The sequence below is a fragment of the Stegostoma tigrinum genome, chromosome 12 (genome assembly GCF_030684315.1).
Source record: "Stegostoma tigrinum isolate sSteTig4 chromosome 12, sSteTig4.hap1, whole genome shotgun sequence".
Lineage (NCBI taxonomy): Eukaryota > Metazoa > Chordata > Chondrichthyes > Orectolobiformes > Stegostomatidae > Stegostoma > Stegostoma tigrinum.
The window spans coordinates 16676459-16693866 of NC_081365.1; the positions used below are offsets into that span (position 1 = coordinate 16676459).

General features: G+C 44.0%; 1 protein-coding gene and 1 long non-coding RNA gene across 3 annotated transcripts in view; one reads left to right on the forward strand and one right to left on the reverse strand.

Moving 5' to 3' along the window:
- LOC125457235 (uncharacterized) overlaps positions 1-15724 on the reverse strand; it is a 66844-nt gene extending 51120 nt beyond the window's left edge. The window contains exon 1 of the long non-coding RNA XR_007248582.2: positions 15581-15724. This is a non-coding gene — a long non-coding RNA (uncharacterized LOC125457235). The remainder of the gene's footprint in view (positions 1-15580) is intronic.
- Positions 1-17408, forward strand: part of LOC125457234 (cell adhesion molecule DSCAM) — a 612502-nt gene that overhangs the window by 423367 nt on the left and 171727 nt on the right. The gene's annotated exons all lie outside the window — the stretch shown is intronic.

Genomic DNA, 17408 nt, shown 5'->3' on the forward strand with positions numbered 1-17408 from the left:
TAAAAGTACAACACAGGATGACTTGCATGCCAAACAGCGGGAGTGACATGCAGTAGAAAAGGCAAAGTTATCATAAAGCCAATGCATCTGATCTCTTCATTGTTGGCATCCTCAGGGTCATAATTAACTGTAAACTGATTTGGAACAACCGTATAAATACTGTGGAGCAAGAGCTAGTCAAGTGCTAGGAATTCTGCAGTGAGTAACTAAAATCCTATCTCCCAAGCCTATCATTCACAATGTACAAGTTAGGAGTGTGATGGAATACTCCTCATTTGCCCTGGATGGGTGCAACTCCAACAAAACTCAACAAGCTTGACACCATCCAGTACAAAGCATTATATTTTATTGACACCCCATTCACCAGCTTCTACATTCACACCTTGTAACATCGATACACAAGATGTACTGCTGTAACTCAGTGAAGTTCTTTTGACATCACTGCCAAACAAAGAACAAATAAGAGAACAAAGAACAATACGGCAGAGGAACAAACCCTTTGGCCCTCCAAGCCCTACACTGCCACATTTTGCCCTTCCAGACTAAAACTGTCTTCACTTACAGGGGCTGTATTCCTCTGTTCCCTTCCTTTCTATGTATTTGTCCAGGTGCTTCTTGGAAGCTGCTTTTGTGTCTGCTTCCACCATCTCCTCTGGCGATGCACTCCAGGTACTCACCACCCTTTATGTGAAGAACTTGCCTCATACATCTCTTTTAAATTTACCACCTCCCACCGTGAGCCTGTGTCCCCTAGTAATTGACCCCTCTACCCTGGGAAAAAGCCTCATATATCCCACTATATTCATGCCATTTACAATCTTATAAACTTCTATCAGGTTGCCCCTCAACCTCTTGCATTCCAGTGAAAACAAACCTAGTCTATCCAACCTTTCTTCATAGCTAAAATACCCTGTACCAGGTAACATCCTGGCAAACCTTTTCTGTACCCTCTCCAAAGTATCCACATCCTTCTGGTAGTGTGGTGACCAGAACTGTGTACAATATTCCAAGTGTGGCCTAACTAAAGTTCTGTAAAGTTGCAGCACACCTTGTCTATCTTCATACTCAATGCTAGCTCTAATGAAAGTTAACATGCCATAAGCATTTTTTACTACGTTATCTAACTGCACTGCTGCCTTCAGTGATCTGTGGACCTGCGTATCCCCCGGCATATCAATACTCCCAAGGATTCTGCCATTCACTGTATAATTTCTGCCTGTATTGACCTTCCAAAATTCATCATCTCACACTTGTCTGGATTAAATTGCATCTGCCAGTTTTTCTGCCCATGTCTCTAATTAATTGATACAATGTTGTGTCCTCTGACAATCCTCCTCAAAGTACACAACTCCACTAATCTTTGTATTGTCCATAAAGTTGCTAATTAGATCATTTCCTCCAAATCCTTTATGTAGATATGAACAGCAGAGGTTCCAGCACTGATCCCTGTGAAACACCACTAGTCACAACCCTCCATTCCAAAAAGCATCCCTCCACCACCACCCTCTGTCTCCTATGACTAAGTCTGTGACCTCTACCGTTTAGAATGTAAAGGAAAGCAAACGCATGGGAACCCCATGACCTGTAAGCTCCCCTCTCATACATACGCACCATCCTGACTTTGAAATATATCACCTTTCCTTCAGTGTCACTGGGTCAAAATCCTCTAACTCTCTCCCTAACAATACTCTGGGTGTACCTACAACCCAAATACTGTAGATATTGATGAAAACAGCCTGACACTACCATATCAAGGGCAATTGAGAATGAGCAATAAATGCTGGCCTTGTCAATGACACGCACATCCCAGGAATGAATGAAATGTTCATTTGAAGCAACATTCAATGACCATTGCTTTAGTAGATAATTGTCAATATTGGAAAAGGCCAAGTCCAGTTTTGAATGCCCTGTGAATTTTCAATTTATTTGGAGAAAGATTGAGATGTGGGATTAGGCGGATAGGTCTTTCAAGGAACGAACACAAGAACATGGACTAAATGGCCTCATTTGGCGATTTATCATTCTGTTTGATTTCTAACCATTGTTATTCTAACCATTCTAACTATTACTCATTGTGAGCTGACTGCCTGGGTTACAAATGCCAGGAAAATGAGTCTCCAAATACACATCAAAACTTGCCAGATGATGTTATGTCAGCCCATGTTGTCACCAGAAGTACTTGATTACTGTTTTCTAACAAACTCTGTGTGACTGCTACTGCCTGGAAATGATTGGATAAAATCATTTTGAGTGTTTGGACACAAGAGTAGATCATTCAGCCTCTGTCGCCTGTTCCACCTGAATTTAGATATGGCTGATCCACAACTAAACTTTCACTACCTGCCTTACCTTCGCATTCTTACAAAAAAAGCTCAGTTTAATCTTTTTCTGAAATTTCTGATTCCACCAGTGAGAGCCAGTTTGAAAGTCTCTATAACTTCAATGTCCTATTCTGCCTTGTACTTTAACAGCCATTTTCTCATGCACTGTAAAACATTTACCCCCTCCCCCACCCCCCGCATCACATCTTTATTTTTTCAAATGCTCTGATGTGTTCAAGATTAAAGCTCTTTTTCAGCAAGACTTATACGTTTTTTACAATATACCTCTCCACTGGGAACCTATGATCAATGAATTTGTTACTCCATCTTCATGATCTTCAGTGTTTCTCCAATTATGCTTCCTAGTTGGATTTTGGAAGAATGCATAATTGTAGCCAAGTTGTAGGATGAGTATTGGCCTACATGTCTTTGGATGTTGCCTCACATGTGTGTTTAGATGAGACAACTTTCAGTCAGCTGGTTCTAGGAATCGGAGAAGCACATTGTGGAGCTGAAGGAACACAGCAGGCCAGGCAGCATCAGAGGAACAGGAAAGCCAACATTTCAGATCGGGATCCTTCTTCAGAAGAGAAGGGTCCTGACCCGAAATGTTGACTTTCCTGTTCCCCTGATGCTGCCTGGCCTGCTGTGTTCCTCCAGCTCCACACTGTGTTATCTCAGACTCCAGCGTTGGCAGTTCTTACTATCTCTGCAGGAATCGGAGACTTAGTTTTGAATCTTCATGTCTTGGCTATTCATTGCTTAAAGTTTTGATGGTCAATCAACAACTATTTCTGGACATGAGGTGAACATGGTGATGCAGAATTCTAGCAATTAAGAGGATATAAGAAATAGGAGCAAGATGAGACCATAGAACTCCTTGAGATTGCTGTGATTAAAAAGATGTTGGTTGATGCTCAATCTTAATTCCATTCTGCATATCATCCGCTCATTCCCTTCGGCCTGCATTTTTGCTCTTGCATCAAAACCGCAGACTGTGGAGAATTCCTGACTCTGCAACCTGACTTGGGAGAAAAGTGATCTGAATGTAAGTTTGCTCGCTGAGCTGGAAGGTTAGTTATCAGACGTTTCGTCACCATTCTAGGTAACATCATCAGTGAGCCTCCAATGAAGCGCTGCCTCATGAAACATAAATGTGCAATCTACATACACAAAAACAGAAATTGCTGAAGAGATTGAGCAGGCCTGGCAGCATCTGTGGAGAGAAAGCGGAGGTAATGTTTCGGGTCCCATGACTTTGTTTCCGAACTTATTATAGCTAGCGGCTGGGGTAAGGAGATGCTACCCTCATTCACAAGGCCTTGTCATCACACCGGCTGCAGCCACAAACAACCCACTGTCAGCCACTAACAGGCCCCATCGGAAATTATTCATTCTCCCAGGGTAACCTTCGTTCACTCCGTTATCTGCCCAAATGCTTTTCCCTTTCTCTGGGCTTCACCTCCACCTACCCTTTACTTGGTGGCTCAGTAGTTAATACTGCTGCTTCACAGTGCTAGGGGGTCTCAGGTGATTGTGTGGAATTTGCACATTCTCCCTGTGTCTGTGTGGGTTTCTTACTGGGTAGCCTGGCTTCCCCCTACAGTCTAAAAATGTGCAGGCTAGGTGGACTAACCATGGTAAATGCAGGGTTACAGGGATAGGGTAGAGGATAGGTTTGGGTGGGATGCTGTGGACTTGATGGGCCAAATAGCCTGCTTCCACAGTGTCGGGATTCTATGATACCGCCTCCCCTTCAGCATATATATAGATCTTGTCCGAGCTACAATCAGCTCCAAAGAAAGGTCACTGGACCTGAAATGTTAGCTCTGCTTTCTATCCACAGATGATGCCAGACACACAGAGGTTTTCCGGCAATTTCTGTTTTTGGTAGTGATTTCCAGCATCCGCAGTTCTTTGCTTTTTCTTGCAATCTATACACTGTCCTCATTCTCCCCAAATCTGCGCTAATAACAATCGCAGGTTTTAGATTTAGTGGGTATTTCCCATAAATAGGCCTTCACTGCCATCCTGATTGACCCTGAGGCACCATCCATTGTTGCAAAGGTCTTAAGAACCAAAGAAAAATCTAGCAATCTCCGTTTTGAACACAATTAACAAATGAGTATCTACTACCCTTTATGTAATCGAATTCCAGTGATTCACAGAATTTTGAGTGAAGAAACATCCTCTCGTCTCAGTCCTGAATTGCTGACTCTTAACCTTGAGACTTGGACATTGATTTTAGATTCTTCAGCCTGGAGAAACAGCCTCTAATCATATTCCCTGTCAAGCCCTCTCACAACATCTAAGATCTTCTTAGCTCTAGGATTTAGGTCTGTGCTATTCCATTTCTCCTCATATGATTTTCTCCCCACTCAGAAATTAATCCAATGAAGCTTCATTATATTTTCTGTCTGGAGAGTATATCCTTCTTTGGAACAGAGACTAAAACAGCACCAAAATACACCTCCCACCCACAGCCTCCCACCTTATTGTTCTCCAAACCCATACTGCCCGCTTCTATCTCCTCCCCAAAATCCACAAACCCGCCTGCCCTGGTTGACCCATTGTCCCCACCTGCTCCTGTCCCACCGAACTATTCTCCACCTGTCTGGACTCCATTTTCTCCCCCTTGGCCCAGGAACTCCCCGCCTATGCATGTGACACCACTCACACCCTCCACCTCCTACAGAACTTCCAATTCCCTGGCCCCGAACACCTCATTTTCACCATGGACGACCAGTCCCTATACACCTGCATTCCTCATGCAGATGGCCTCAAGGCCCTCCGCTTCTTTCTGTCCCACAGGCCCAATCCCTCCCTGTCCACCGACACCCTCATCCGCCTCGCCGAACTCATCCTCACCCTCAACAACTTCTCTTTCGATTCCTCCCACTTCCTACAGACAAAGGGGGTGGCCATGGGCACCCGCATGGGCCCAAGCTATGCCTGCCTCTTTGTAGGTTACATGGAACAGTCCCTCCTCCACACCTACACTGGCCCCAAACCCCAACTCTTCCTCCGTTACATTGATGACTGTATCGGCACCGCCTCTTGCTCCCAAGAGGAGCTCAACAATTCAACCACTTCACGAACACCTTCCACCCTAACCTCGAGTTCACCTGGGCCATCTCCAACACATCCCTCACCTTCCTGGACCTCTCTGTCTCCATTTCAGGCAACCAGGAGGAAACTGATGTCCACTTCAAGCCCACCGGCTCCCACAGCTACCTGGAATACGCCTCCTCCCATCTACCCTCCTGCAAAAATTCCATCCCCTATTTCCAATTCCTTCGGCTCTGGCGCATCTGCTCCCAGGGTGAGGCATTCCACTCCCACACATCCCAGATGTCCATGTCCTCCAAGGAGCGCAACTTCCCACCCGCAGTGGTTGAGAACGCCCTCGACCGTGTCTCCCGCATTTCCCGCAACACATCCCTCACACCCCGACCCCACAATAACTGCACAAAGAGAATCACCCCAGTCCTCACATACCACCCGGCCAACCTCTGGGATACAAAGCAGCGTCCTCCAACACTTCTGCCATCTACAATCCAACCCACCACCCAAGACATTTTCCGTCCCCACCCTTGTCTGCCTTCCGGAGAGACCCCTCTCTCCATGACTCCCTTGTTCGCTCCACACTCCCCTCCTACCCCACCACACCCGGCACCATCCCCTGCAACCGCAGGAAGTCTACACTTGTCCCCAAACCTCCTCCCTCGCCCCCATCCCAGGGCCCAAGATGACTTTCCATATCAAGCAGATGTTCACCTGCACATCTGCCAATGTGGTTTATTGCATTCACTGTACCCGGTGTGGCTTCCTCTACATTGGGGAAACCAAACGGAGGCTTGGGGACCGCTTTGCAGAACACCCACGCTCGGTTCGCAATAAACAACTGTACCTCCCAGTTGTGAACCATTTTAACTCCCCCTCCCATTCCTTAGACGACATGTCCACCCTGGGCCTCCTGCAGTGCCACAATGATGCCACCTGAAGGTTGCAGGAACAGCAACTCATATTCCGCTTGGGAACCCTGCAGCCCAATGGTATCAATGTGGACTTCCAGCTTCAAAATCTCCCCTTCCCCCACCGCATCCCAAAACCAACCCAGCTCGTCCCCACCTCCCTAATCTGTTCTTCCTCTCACCTACCCCCTCCTCCCACCTCAAGCCGCACCTCCATTTCCTACCTACTAACCTCATCCCGCCCCCTTGACCTGTCCGTCCTCCCCGAACTGACCTATCCCCTCCCTATCTCCCCACCTATACTCTCCTCTTCACCTATCTTCTCCTCTATCCATCTTCCATCCGCGCCCCCCTCTCCCTATCTGTTTCAGAACCCTCTCCCCATCCCCCTCTCTGATGAAGGGTCTATGCCCGAAACATCAGCTTTTGTGCTCCTGAGATGCTGCTTGGCCTGCTGTGTTCATCCAGCTTCACACTTTGTTATCAAAATACACCAGTGTTTCCCTATCCCTGCCAATAAAACTGATTTTCCCACTGTGGCAAATCTAAAAGATCCCTGGACACTATTTTCCTCAAATATCTTTCCCTCACTGAAGTAGATGTTCTTGTCATTTATCATAATGCAGTTTATAGGAGCTTTCTAAGTGCAAATTATCGATAGTGTTTTCTGTTATCAGCAGTGACAGCACTGATCTTCATTAGCTACAAAGTACACTTTTAGTGTATAGAAATACAGAACCATAGAATAAAGGAGCAGTAGTAAGTCATTCTCCACGGCTTCTGGAGAAGTAATGGGGGATTGGAAAACTGCCAATTAGCCTAACATCTATTGTTGGAATCAATTATTAAGGAAGCAATAGCAAAACATTAAGAAAATCATAATTTAATTAGGCAGAGTCAGCCTTGCTTTGTAAAAGGGAAATTATCTCAGACTAATTTATGAGAATTTTCCAAGGAAGTCTCAACCAGAATGAATAGGGGGGAACCAATAAATGTATTGGCTTTGGACTTCCAGCAAATATTTCACAAGGTGCTTCACAAAAGATTAAGTCAGAAGATGGAGCCTACAGCGTTGGAAGTGACATATTGGCATCGGTAGAGAAATGGCTAATGGACAGGAAACAGCAAGTTGGGATACATGGTTTATTTTTCAGGTTGGCAATCTATAACTAGTGGTGTTCCGCAAAGATCAGTGCTATGACTGCAACTATTTACAGAATGTATATTGATGACTTGGAGGAAGAAAGTGAATGTGCTCAGGCCAAATTCTATAGGAGATGGCGCTAAAAGACAAGTTGCGAAGGGGATGCAAACAATTTACAGAGAGATAGCGAAAGGTAAAGAAAGTGCGCAAAATGTTTTTAAATGGAGTATAATGTGGGAAAATGTGATGTTGTTAATTTTGGAAGGGAGAACAAAATAATAGAATATTATTGAAAGGAAAAAAAGTTGCAGAAAGGAAGGGGCTTGGAGGTCCTTGTGTATGAAACACAGAAAGCCAGCACACAGATACAGCAGGTAACTGAAGGCTAAGAGAATACTATTTCTAGGGTGGTTGGAATATAAGAGTAGTGAAGTGTTATGGCAACTGTACAAGGTGCTGGAGAGACCACATCTGGACGACTGTGTGCAGATTTGGTCCTCTTATTTAAAGAAATATCGTTTTAATTGAGGCTGCTCAGAGATTATTCATTCGGATGATCCCTGATATGCAGGGATTGTCTTCTGACCAAATGTCAAACTTTTTGGGATTCTACTCACTGACATTTAAAAGAATGAGAGGTTATCTCTTGTAACATACTAGAGAGAGAGCTCAGAAGAGCCAGGAGGAGACATGAGAAGTTGTTGGCGGATAGGATCAGGGTAAACCCTAAGGCTTTCTATAGGTATTTAAGGAATAAAAGAATGATGAAAGTAAGATTAGGCCCAATCAAGGATAGTAGTGGTAAGTTGTGGAGTCAGATGAGATAGGGGAAGCACTAAATGAATATTTTTCAACAGTATTCACTCTAGAAAACGACAATGTTGTCGAGGAGAATACTGAGATACAAGCTACTAGACTAGGTGAGATTGAGGTTCACAAGAAAGAGGTATTAGAAAGACGACAGAGTGTGAAGGTAGATAAGTCCGCTAGGCCGGATGGGATTTATCCTAGGATCCTCTGGGAAGCCAGGGAGGAGATTGCCGAGCCTTTGGCATTGATCTTTAACTCGTCATTGTCTACAGGAATAGTGCCAGATGACTGGAGGATAGCAAATGTTGTTCCCCTGTTCAAGAAGGGGAGTAGAGACAACCCTGGTAATTATACACCAGTGAGCCTTACCTCAGTTGTTGGTAAAGTGTTGGAAAGGTTATAAGGGATAAAATTTATAATCATCTAGAAAAGAATAAATTGATTAGGGATAGTCAGCACGGTTTTGTGAAGGGAAGGTTGTGCCTCACAAACCTTATTGAGTTCTTTGAGAAGGTGACCAAACAGATAGATGAAAGTAAACCGGTTGATGTGGTGTATATGGATTTCAGCAAGGCATTCGATAAGGTTCCCCACAGTAGGCTATTGTACAAAATGCGGTGGAATGGAATTGTGGGAGATATAGCAGTTTGGATCGGAAATTGGCTAGCTGAAAGACCGAGGGTGGTAGTTGATGGGAAATGTTCATCCTGGAGACCAGTTACTAGTGGTGTACCGCAAGGGTCGGTGTTGGGTCCACTGCTGTTTGTCATTTTTATAAATTACCTGGATGAGGGCGTAGAAGGATGGGTTAGTAAATTTGCAGATGACACTAAGGTCGGTGGAGTTGTGGATAGTGACGAAGGATGCTGTAGGTTGCAGAGAGACATAGATAAGCTGCAGAGCTGGGCTGAGAGCTGGCAAATGGAGTTTAATGCAGACAAGTGTGAGGTGATGCACTTTGGTAGGAGTAACCGGAAGGCAAAGTACAGGGCTAATGGTAAGATTCTTAGTAGTGTAGATGTGCAGAGAGATCTCGGTGTCCATGTACACAGATCCTTGAAAGTTGCCATCCAGGTTGACAGGGCTGTTAAGAAGGTATACAGTGTTTTAGCTTTTATTAATAGAGGGATCGAGTTCTGGAACCAAGAGGTGATGGTGAGGCTGTACAAAACTCTGTTGCGGCCGCACTTCGAGTATTGCGTACAGTTCTGGTCACCGCATTATAAGAAAGATGTGGAAGCTTTGGAAAAGGTGCAGAGGAGATTTACTAGGATGTTGCCTGGTATGGATGGAAGGTCTTATGAGGAAAGGCTGAGGGCCTTGAGGCTGTTTTCATTAGAGAGAAGAAGATTGACAGGTGACTTAATTGAAACATATAAAATAATCAGAGGGTTAGATGGGTGGATAGGGAGAGCCTTTTTCCTAGGATGGTGACGGCAAGCATGAGAGGGCATAGCTTTAAATTGAGGGGTGAAAGATATAGGACAGATGTCAGAGGTAGTTTCTTCACTCAGAGAGTAGTAAGGGAATGGAACGCTTTGCCTGCAACGGTAGTAGATTCACCAACTTTAGGTACATTTAAGTCATCATTGGATAAGCATATGGACGTACATGGAATAGTGTAGGTTAGATGGGCTTGAGATCGGTATGACAGGTCGGCACAACATCAAGGGCCGAAGGGCCTGTAATGTGCTGTAATGTTCGATGTTCTATGTTCTAGATTCTTGGGAACTTGACAGGGTAAATACTGAGAGCATGTTTCCCCGCACGGGTGAGTCTTAAACCAGAGGGCATAGTCCCTGAGTAAAGGGACACCAATTTAAGACTGAGATGTGGAGAAATGTTTTATTTCAGAGGGTTATAGATTTTTCGAATCCCTTGCCACAGAGAGTATAGGGTCAGTGTCTTTATGTATACCTAAGGCTGAGATAAATGCATTCAGAATCATTATGGGAATCAAGGGCTATGGGAAAAAGCCTAAGAACGTCAGTTCAGCCACAATCTTATTGAATTGTAGAACAGACTTGAGGGGCTGAATAGCCTACTCCAGTTCCTGTTTCTTCTGGTCTTGTAGATCTTTGGCCATTCAAGCCTGCTGCTCCATTCATTATGATCATAGCTGATCATCCAATCAGTATCCTGTCTTGCTTTTTTACCATTTCCCCCTTAGAGCTGTCTCTTTATTTCTTCTGGGAGTCCTCACTGTTTTAGCCTCAACAGCTTTCTGCTGCAGACAATTCCACAGGCTCACCACTCTCTGGGTGAAGAAGTTTCTCCTCATCTCCAAAAAGTTAGATTTAGTTTTATATTTACGTCACATGTATATAGAAATACAGAGAAAAGTGTTTTTTAGCTTGTTATATGCAAAATGTTGCCAAGCTCCAGTACCATGTTGAAACACTGAATATAATGCAAGATTTTACAATAATAGAGTTCATCTATCTCACTTCCTCATATTCCCCTTCCACTGCTCCTCCAATCATTACTTGAAATTGGCTGGAGTCTCTGTAACAGGCTCCAGGGTCTTTGTAACAGGGATCTCTGAAATGAGCCCCAGAGCCTCTGCAATAACCTCCTGGGGTCTCTGTGATGGGCTCTGGGGTCTCTGCAATAGCCTCTCGGGGTCTCTGTAATGGGCTCTGGGGTCTCTGCAATAACCTCCTGGTGACCTTGTAATGGGCTCTGGGGTCTCTGCAATAACCTCCCGGTGTCCTTGTAATGGGCTCTGGGGTCTCTACAATAATCTCCCGGGGTCTCTGTAATGGGCTCTGGGGTCTCTGTAATAACCTCCCTGGGTCTCTGTGATGGGCTCTGGGGTCTCTGCAATAACCTCCCAGGGTCCCTGTAATGGGCTCTGGGGTCTCTGCAATGGGCTCTGGGGTCTCTGTAATAACCTCCTGGGGTCTCTGTGATGGGCTTTGGGGTCTCTGCAATAGCCTCTCGGGGTCTCTGTGATGGGGTCTGGGGTCTCTGCAATAACCTCCCGGGGTCTCTGTAATGGGCTCTGGGGTTTCGGTGACGGGCATCCACCACCAGTGCCCCCACTGCACCCCACCTTCCCCCCCCCCCCCCCCACCGGTGACCGCCACATCTGAGCCAAAGCTGCGAGCCTTTGGATGTGTGAGCTCTGTGCCTCCTGTTTCCCTTCTGGCCCAGCTCCAGTCATCAGGATCCTCTGCCGTCCCTTTCGCCGACGCTTCCTCCTCCTCCAGGCGTCTGGGTTTAGCTGCAGGCCTGAAGCCGCGGCTCAGCCCAAGAGTCCAGGCCTGGAGAGTCAGCCTGGGAAGTGCTCCTTGCTCGCTGGGAGATGCCCCCAGGCTGGGGTGGAGCTCTGTCTGGCTCCTCTTGACGTTGCTGTCAGTGGAGGCCTCCTCATTCACCTGCCACTCTCCAGGCTTTAGAGAAAAGAAAGCAAAAAAAAATGGTTGCAGGGTATGGGGGGAGCGGGGTAGGGAAAGCAAAAGTAAAAAGAAGAAAAGAAAAGAGAAAGAATGCAGATGGGAGTGAACAAGGCCTGCACTCAGCCCTGCTCCTCTGCCACCATCTTGAACTTAGGAAAAGGTCTACCCCATATCATAGAACATAGAACATTACAGCACAGTACAGGCCCTTCGGCCCTCAATGTTGTGCTGACCTGTCACACCGATCTGAAGCCCATCTAACCTTCACTATTCCATGTACGCCCATATGCTTATCCATATACGTCCATATGCTTATCTATATCCTTAGACTGTAAGCCATGGTTCTGGAGCCCTGGTCTTTGGGTATGAAAGATACTGTACAAATGCAAGCTTTTCCTTTGTCTGCCCAAAAGTGGGGAACACAAAGTTGCATTTCACAATTGGACTTTATTTCTGTGGTTACAAATAAAGGGTCTAATCCCATGGTACTGGAATGTAGATTCCATAGCAACCTTTCCAACCTGCCTCCCAGCCAATGTTGCAGCAAACCCCTCCACTCATGATATTCTAAGTGTTAATTCAACGAAGGTTTGAAAAGAATTCTGGCTAGAATTGAATATCTTGTATGTTTGTATCAATCTTCTCCTTTTTCTCCTAATGAGAGACTCCCACTACACGCTGCAAACAAGTGTGAGTGCTGTTTGATGCCTCTTCAAACACTCAGACTCCTCTGATGTAAACGCTTGCCCTTTAATCACCCATCATGTGTCATTACCCCGACAGGCAGCCGTAGTTGTCAGACATTGTCTCGAATAAATTGTGTTGAAAGTCACTGAAGCAGCCCTCTGTTGATTTTTCTTTTCGAGCCATTCAGCCACAGTTTGGCATTCGCTACATCCCGGAGCCTGTAGCTGTTCCAGGGGAAATAACGGAAACATAGAGCAACATAGCTGAACATTCTCCCAAGTACAATAAGTACATAACATCAGAGAAAATAGGAAATGAAAGAAGGGGATTGCCGTCAGAAGAAATCTGCTCAGTTTCAGGGGCCAGCTGAAACACAGGTATTAAAGTGGGGCTGTGCTCAGAAACAACAAGACTCACAACAGCTCAGTTTTAATCCAGCCAATCGTGTCCAGTTAATGAGTGTAAAAGTCAAAGCCATCACTCTAAGACCTTTCCATCACCTTCATTTCCTCAATTCTATCTTCCTTCCCAGCCAATATTTCAGGTTGCAACTCTCGTCTTCCCAATTTACTCTTAACAAAATTTGCAATCCCATACCTGTTCCATCACCTACTTCCAGCTTTGCAGCATCACCAGCCTCCACTCCTGCAGGGGTCAGCCTGGTACTGAAACCCTCATTTATATTCTGGCACCTGCAGACTCAAATATTCTAGTGGTCTTCTGGCCCACCTTTCACTTTCCATTGTCTAGAAACTTCAGTTAAACTAAAATATCACTGCCCACATCAAAGCCTGTACTGCTCGCTCATCTATCAGCCCTCACTGGTGTCCTGCGGCTCCCGAAAGCCTTCACTTTTAGAATTCACATCTTGTTGAAATCTGTTTCTGGCTTCCCCCATCTCACAGTTTCCCTCTACCTTCATAATCTCCTCCTCTCCTTTTCTATCTCTGTGTTCTTCCAACTCTAGCCTGTAGTAAATTCCTCATCAACTTGACTATGCAATTGGACCTCACGACTTCAGGAAACTAGGCTCATGCTGTGGCGTTCCTTCCTTAAACCACTGTAGCTCTCTCCTTCACCCTCCTTAGGGTCACTATAAAATCCATCGGTGACTGAGATTTTAATTACCACACCAACTATCTCCTTTTATCATTCAGTGTCAATTTCTGATTGATTACAAACGTATTGCAGAGGACCATATAGAGTTGACAGCAGAGAAAGTGCCAATGTTCATACATGTTCTTGTTCCACTTTCCCATCTTTCATCATTTAACTCAATCTTCATAACCTGCTATTATCTTCTTCATTATAATATTTCACTTTCTTCTAATGTACCTACATATTTGCCTTAGCTATTCCTTATGGCAGTGAGTTCTACATGCATTCCCTGGAAGTTTCTTCTGAATTCCTTAATTGACTACTTGATGGACCATCAGGTATTAATAACGTCTGCTTTTGCTCTTCCCCACATGAGGAAACATTTGCTCCATGTATACTCGATCAAAATCTTTCATAATTTTAAGATGTCAATGAAGTAGCCCCTAGCTGACTCATTTCAAGTGCAAGGAGCTCCATATTAATCATGCATTTCTGATAGGTATAACCATGTGGTTCTTGTTTATTCTTGTGAATCTTTTAAAAGACCATTTTCAGAGTCTCTGTACTTGTCATATGTTACGGTGACAAAAACTGCACATAGTACTCCATATGTGATCTAACTAAGATTTGATGTACATACAGTGTAGCCTGTCTACTTTTCATTTGCGAAATAAACCCAGATAGTTGTTTTCCCTATGATGTGGACAGACTGGTTTGCATCACAACCCTTTGTGATTTGTGTATCTTTGTTGCTAGATTCCTTAGCTCCTCTGGCTCAATCAAAACTTTGTTTTCCAAGCAATACATGACCTTCCCATTTTTCCCTCTAATTGCTAAAATTTATCTATTCACCTCTTTTTTCTGATAATGTTAATGCTTTGTAGTTTGTTGAAGTCTTTTCCAAATAGTAACTACCCCTCCCAACTTGGTGTTGGCCACAAACATTATTTGTAATTTTGATTCCAAACTCTGAATCATTGAAGTATTTTGTGAACTACAGTGATCCCAACATTGATCTTCGCGGAACCCCAATTACAGTCATAGAGATATACAGAAAGAAACATAGAATATAGAACAAAGAACAGTACAGTACAGCACAGTATAGGCTCTTTGGCCACGATGTTGTGCTGACCTGTTATTCCTATTAAGATCAAACTACCCTGCGTACCATCATCCATGTGCCAATCCAAGAGTTGCTTAAAAGTCTCTAAAGTATCTGACCCCACTACCACCACTGGCAGTGCATTCCACACACCTACTACTCTCTGTGTAAAGAACCAATCTCTGACACCTCCCCATACCTTCTTGCAATCACCTTAAAATTACACCCCCTCGTAATCGTCATTCCCACCCTGGGAAAAAGTCTGACTATCCACACTATCTTTGCCTCTCGTCATTTTGTACTTGTCTATCAAGTCACCTCTCATCCTTCTTCACTCCTATGAGAAAAGCCCTAACTCCCTCGACCTTTCCTCATAAGACCTGCCCTCCAGCCCAGGCAGTATCCTGGTAAATCTCCTCTGCACGGTCTCTAAAGCTTCCACATCCTTCCTATAATGAGCTGACCAGAACTGAATACAATATTCCAATTGTGGTCTAACCAGAGTTTTATAGAGCTGCAGCATAACCTCACAGATCTTAAATTCAAATCCCCTGCCAATGAAAGCCAACACACCAAACGCATTCTTTACAACCCTGTCAACTTGGGTAGCAACTTTGTGGGATCTATGGACAGGTCCTTCCATCCAACTCATCTATGCCGACCAGATATCCTAAATTAATCAAGTCCTATTTGCCAGTATTTGGCTCATATCCCTCTAAACCCTTCCTATTCAGGTACCCATGCAGATGCCTTTTAAATGTTGTAATTGTACCAGCCTGCTCCACTAGTTGTGGCAGTTCATTTCATACATGCACTGCCCTCTGCGTGAAAAAGCTGCCCTTTAGATCCCTTTGATATCTTTCCGCTCACACCTTAAACCTATGCCCTCTTAACCCTCAGCCCATTGGAACTTCTGCCACTCTGAGCATCTATAACCATTTGTGACTGGTCACTGATTCCATTAGACCACGCAAAACGAAAAGGAACTTGCCTTTGACAACCTTTGGAAATCCAAAGCACGTTACAGCTAACCAGGTACTCACCTGTTGAAGTCCAGACCCTGTTGAAATAAACATTGCCTTTTTCCTTATGCAGAATTGCTTTTGACATAAGTATTTTCCAATCACTCTTATGCATGTAGCACATTCCCTGTTATGAAGAACTCAAATCAGCTGGGCCACTTTCCTTTCTTCCCAGCTACGCACAAACTGAAATAGATCAAAGTGCTTTGTATCCTATTTTGATCCTCAGAAAGCCTATGGAGTAGAATGCAAGCCATTATTTGAAATTGTGAACCAAGCATAACAATCGCGGTACTAAGCATAAACTGTTTCCAATTATTTGCATTTCCATCTCTCAGCTACAATAAACATTGTTAGTTCAACACCTGTCAGTCATCCTTGGCACAGTAACCATGTTTGCAGAGAGGACTGAATGTTGGATAATGAATTGTTTGAATGCAGATTCAGTACCAGCATGACTAAGTTCCTTGACTGAGGTACAAATGCCTCCATTTCATAACACATAGCACATGTGCCTGATCCAAAGGCATAGTTCTTTTTATGTTTATCAGGGTTCAGCCGTCATAAATTTAGTGTCAGCCAAAGACCTATAATTAGTTAATGCGAGTTTGATTTTTCTACAGCACTGTGCATAATTAGCAGAAAGCGAAGCAGGCTCGCATAATTGTGTCTCTTCCCATTAGTGCACAAACTAATTAGCAGATTTTATTTGCTTTCCATGCCTCCTCCCTAATCAAATTTAGCTGTTTTTTTTTGCTTTTTATTTCTATTTCACACAGTGGGGAGAAAAAAGGATCATTGACACTAATGACTGCTTAGAAAATCCATTAAGCATTTCAGATGTTATGTGTCTATTATCCACCTGAATTGAAGATAAATAGTTCACCCGGAATGTTTCTTCTTATAAAATCAGCATAGCATTCAACTTAAACCCAATTACTATTCTTCTTCTTCATTGTTGCCTTTATTTCAGCAGCTGACAAGCCCACTATATATTTGCAAGGCTTCTGAAGTCAAAGACCTGACCCAGTAGAATCGTTAGGAACATATCTCAAGGGTTATCCAACCTTACCTCCACCTACAGGGGAAAAAAAAATCTTATGCATGTCTATCTCCATGAGGAATGCACTCTAGTTGCAGTTACAGATATAAGGTGAAGTTAGACTGTGCCGGTAATTCTCAAAATAGACTGTTAGTGAGTAGTCAACTCATTTTACGTTGCACCTAATTTTCATCACCATGGAGATATGGGGAGATGCAAGTAACAGTTGGTTTCAAGTCACAACTCATGTGGAGCTAGTACCAGCAGTAGGACAATGGGCCAAATTGTCTCTCTCTATATTTGTGTGACTGTAAATTGTGGGATGGTGTGATGCTGAGCCCTTTGTTACAGTCAGGCAAGGAAGCATGGTCGCTATGCTTAAACAAAGAAGCTTTATTCTGTTTGCAAAGAAAACAATTTCAAATTCAGTGAATGCATAACTGTTTATAAGCTATAGCCATAAATGGACCAATAACAGGTTTTCTTGAGTTTAACAAAGCAAGAAGTTAGTTTTATTGTACTTAACCAATCTGTGTAAAATAAAATACTGACTTTCATACACACACATGCTCGATGCTCTCTGTAAGTTCGCTACATATAGTCGAAGCTCTCATACATGCTTAATTTTATATCATTAATTCAAGGGATGTGGGTGGCACTGTCTAGGCTAGCATTTACTGCCCAGAGGGCAGTTAACCACATTACTGTGGGTGTGGAGTCATATATAGACCAGACCAGCTAAAGCCAACAGTTTCCTTCCCTAAAGAACATGAGCCAAGCAGATGGGTTTTCTGAGTTTTTCTAAAA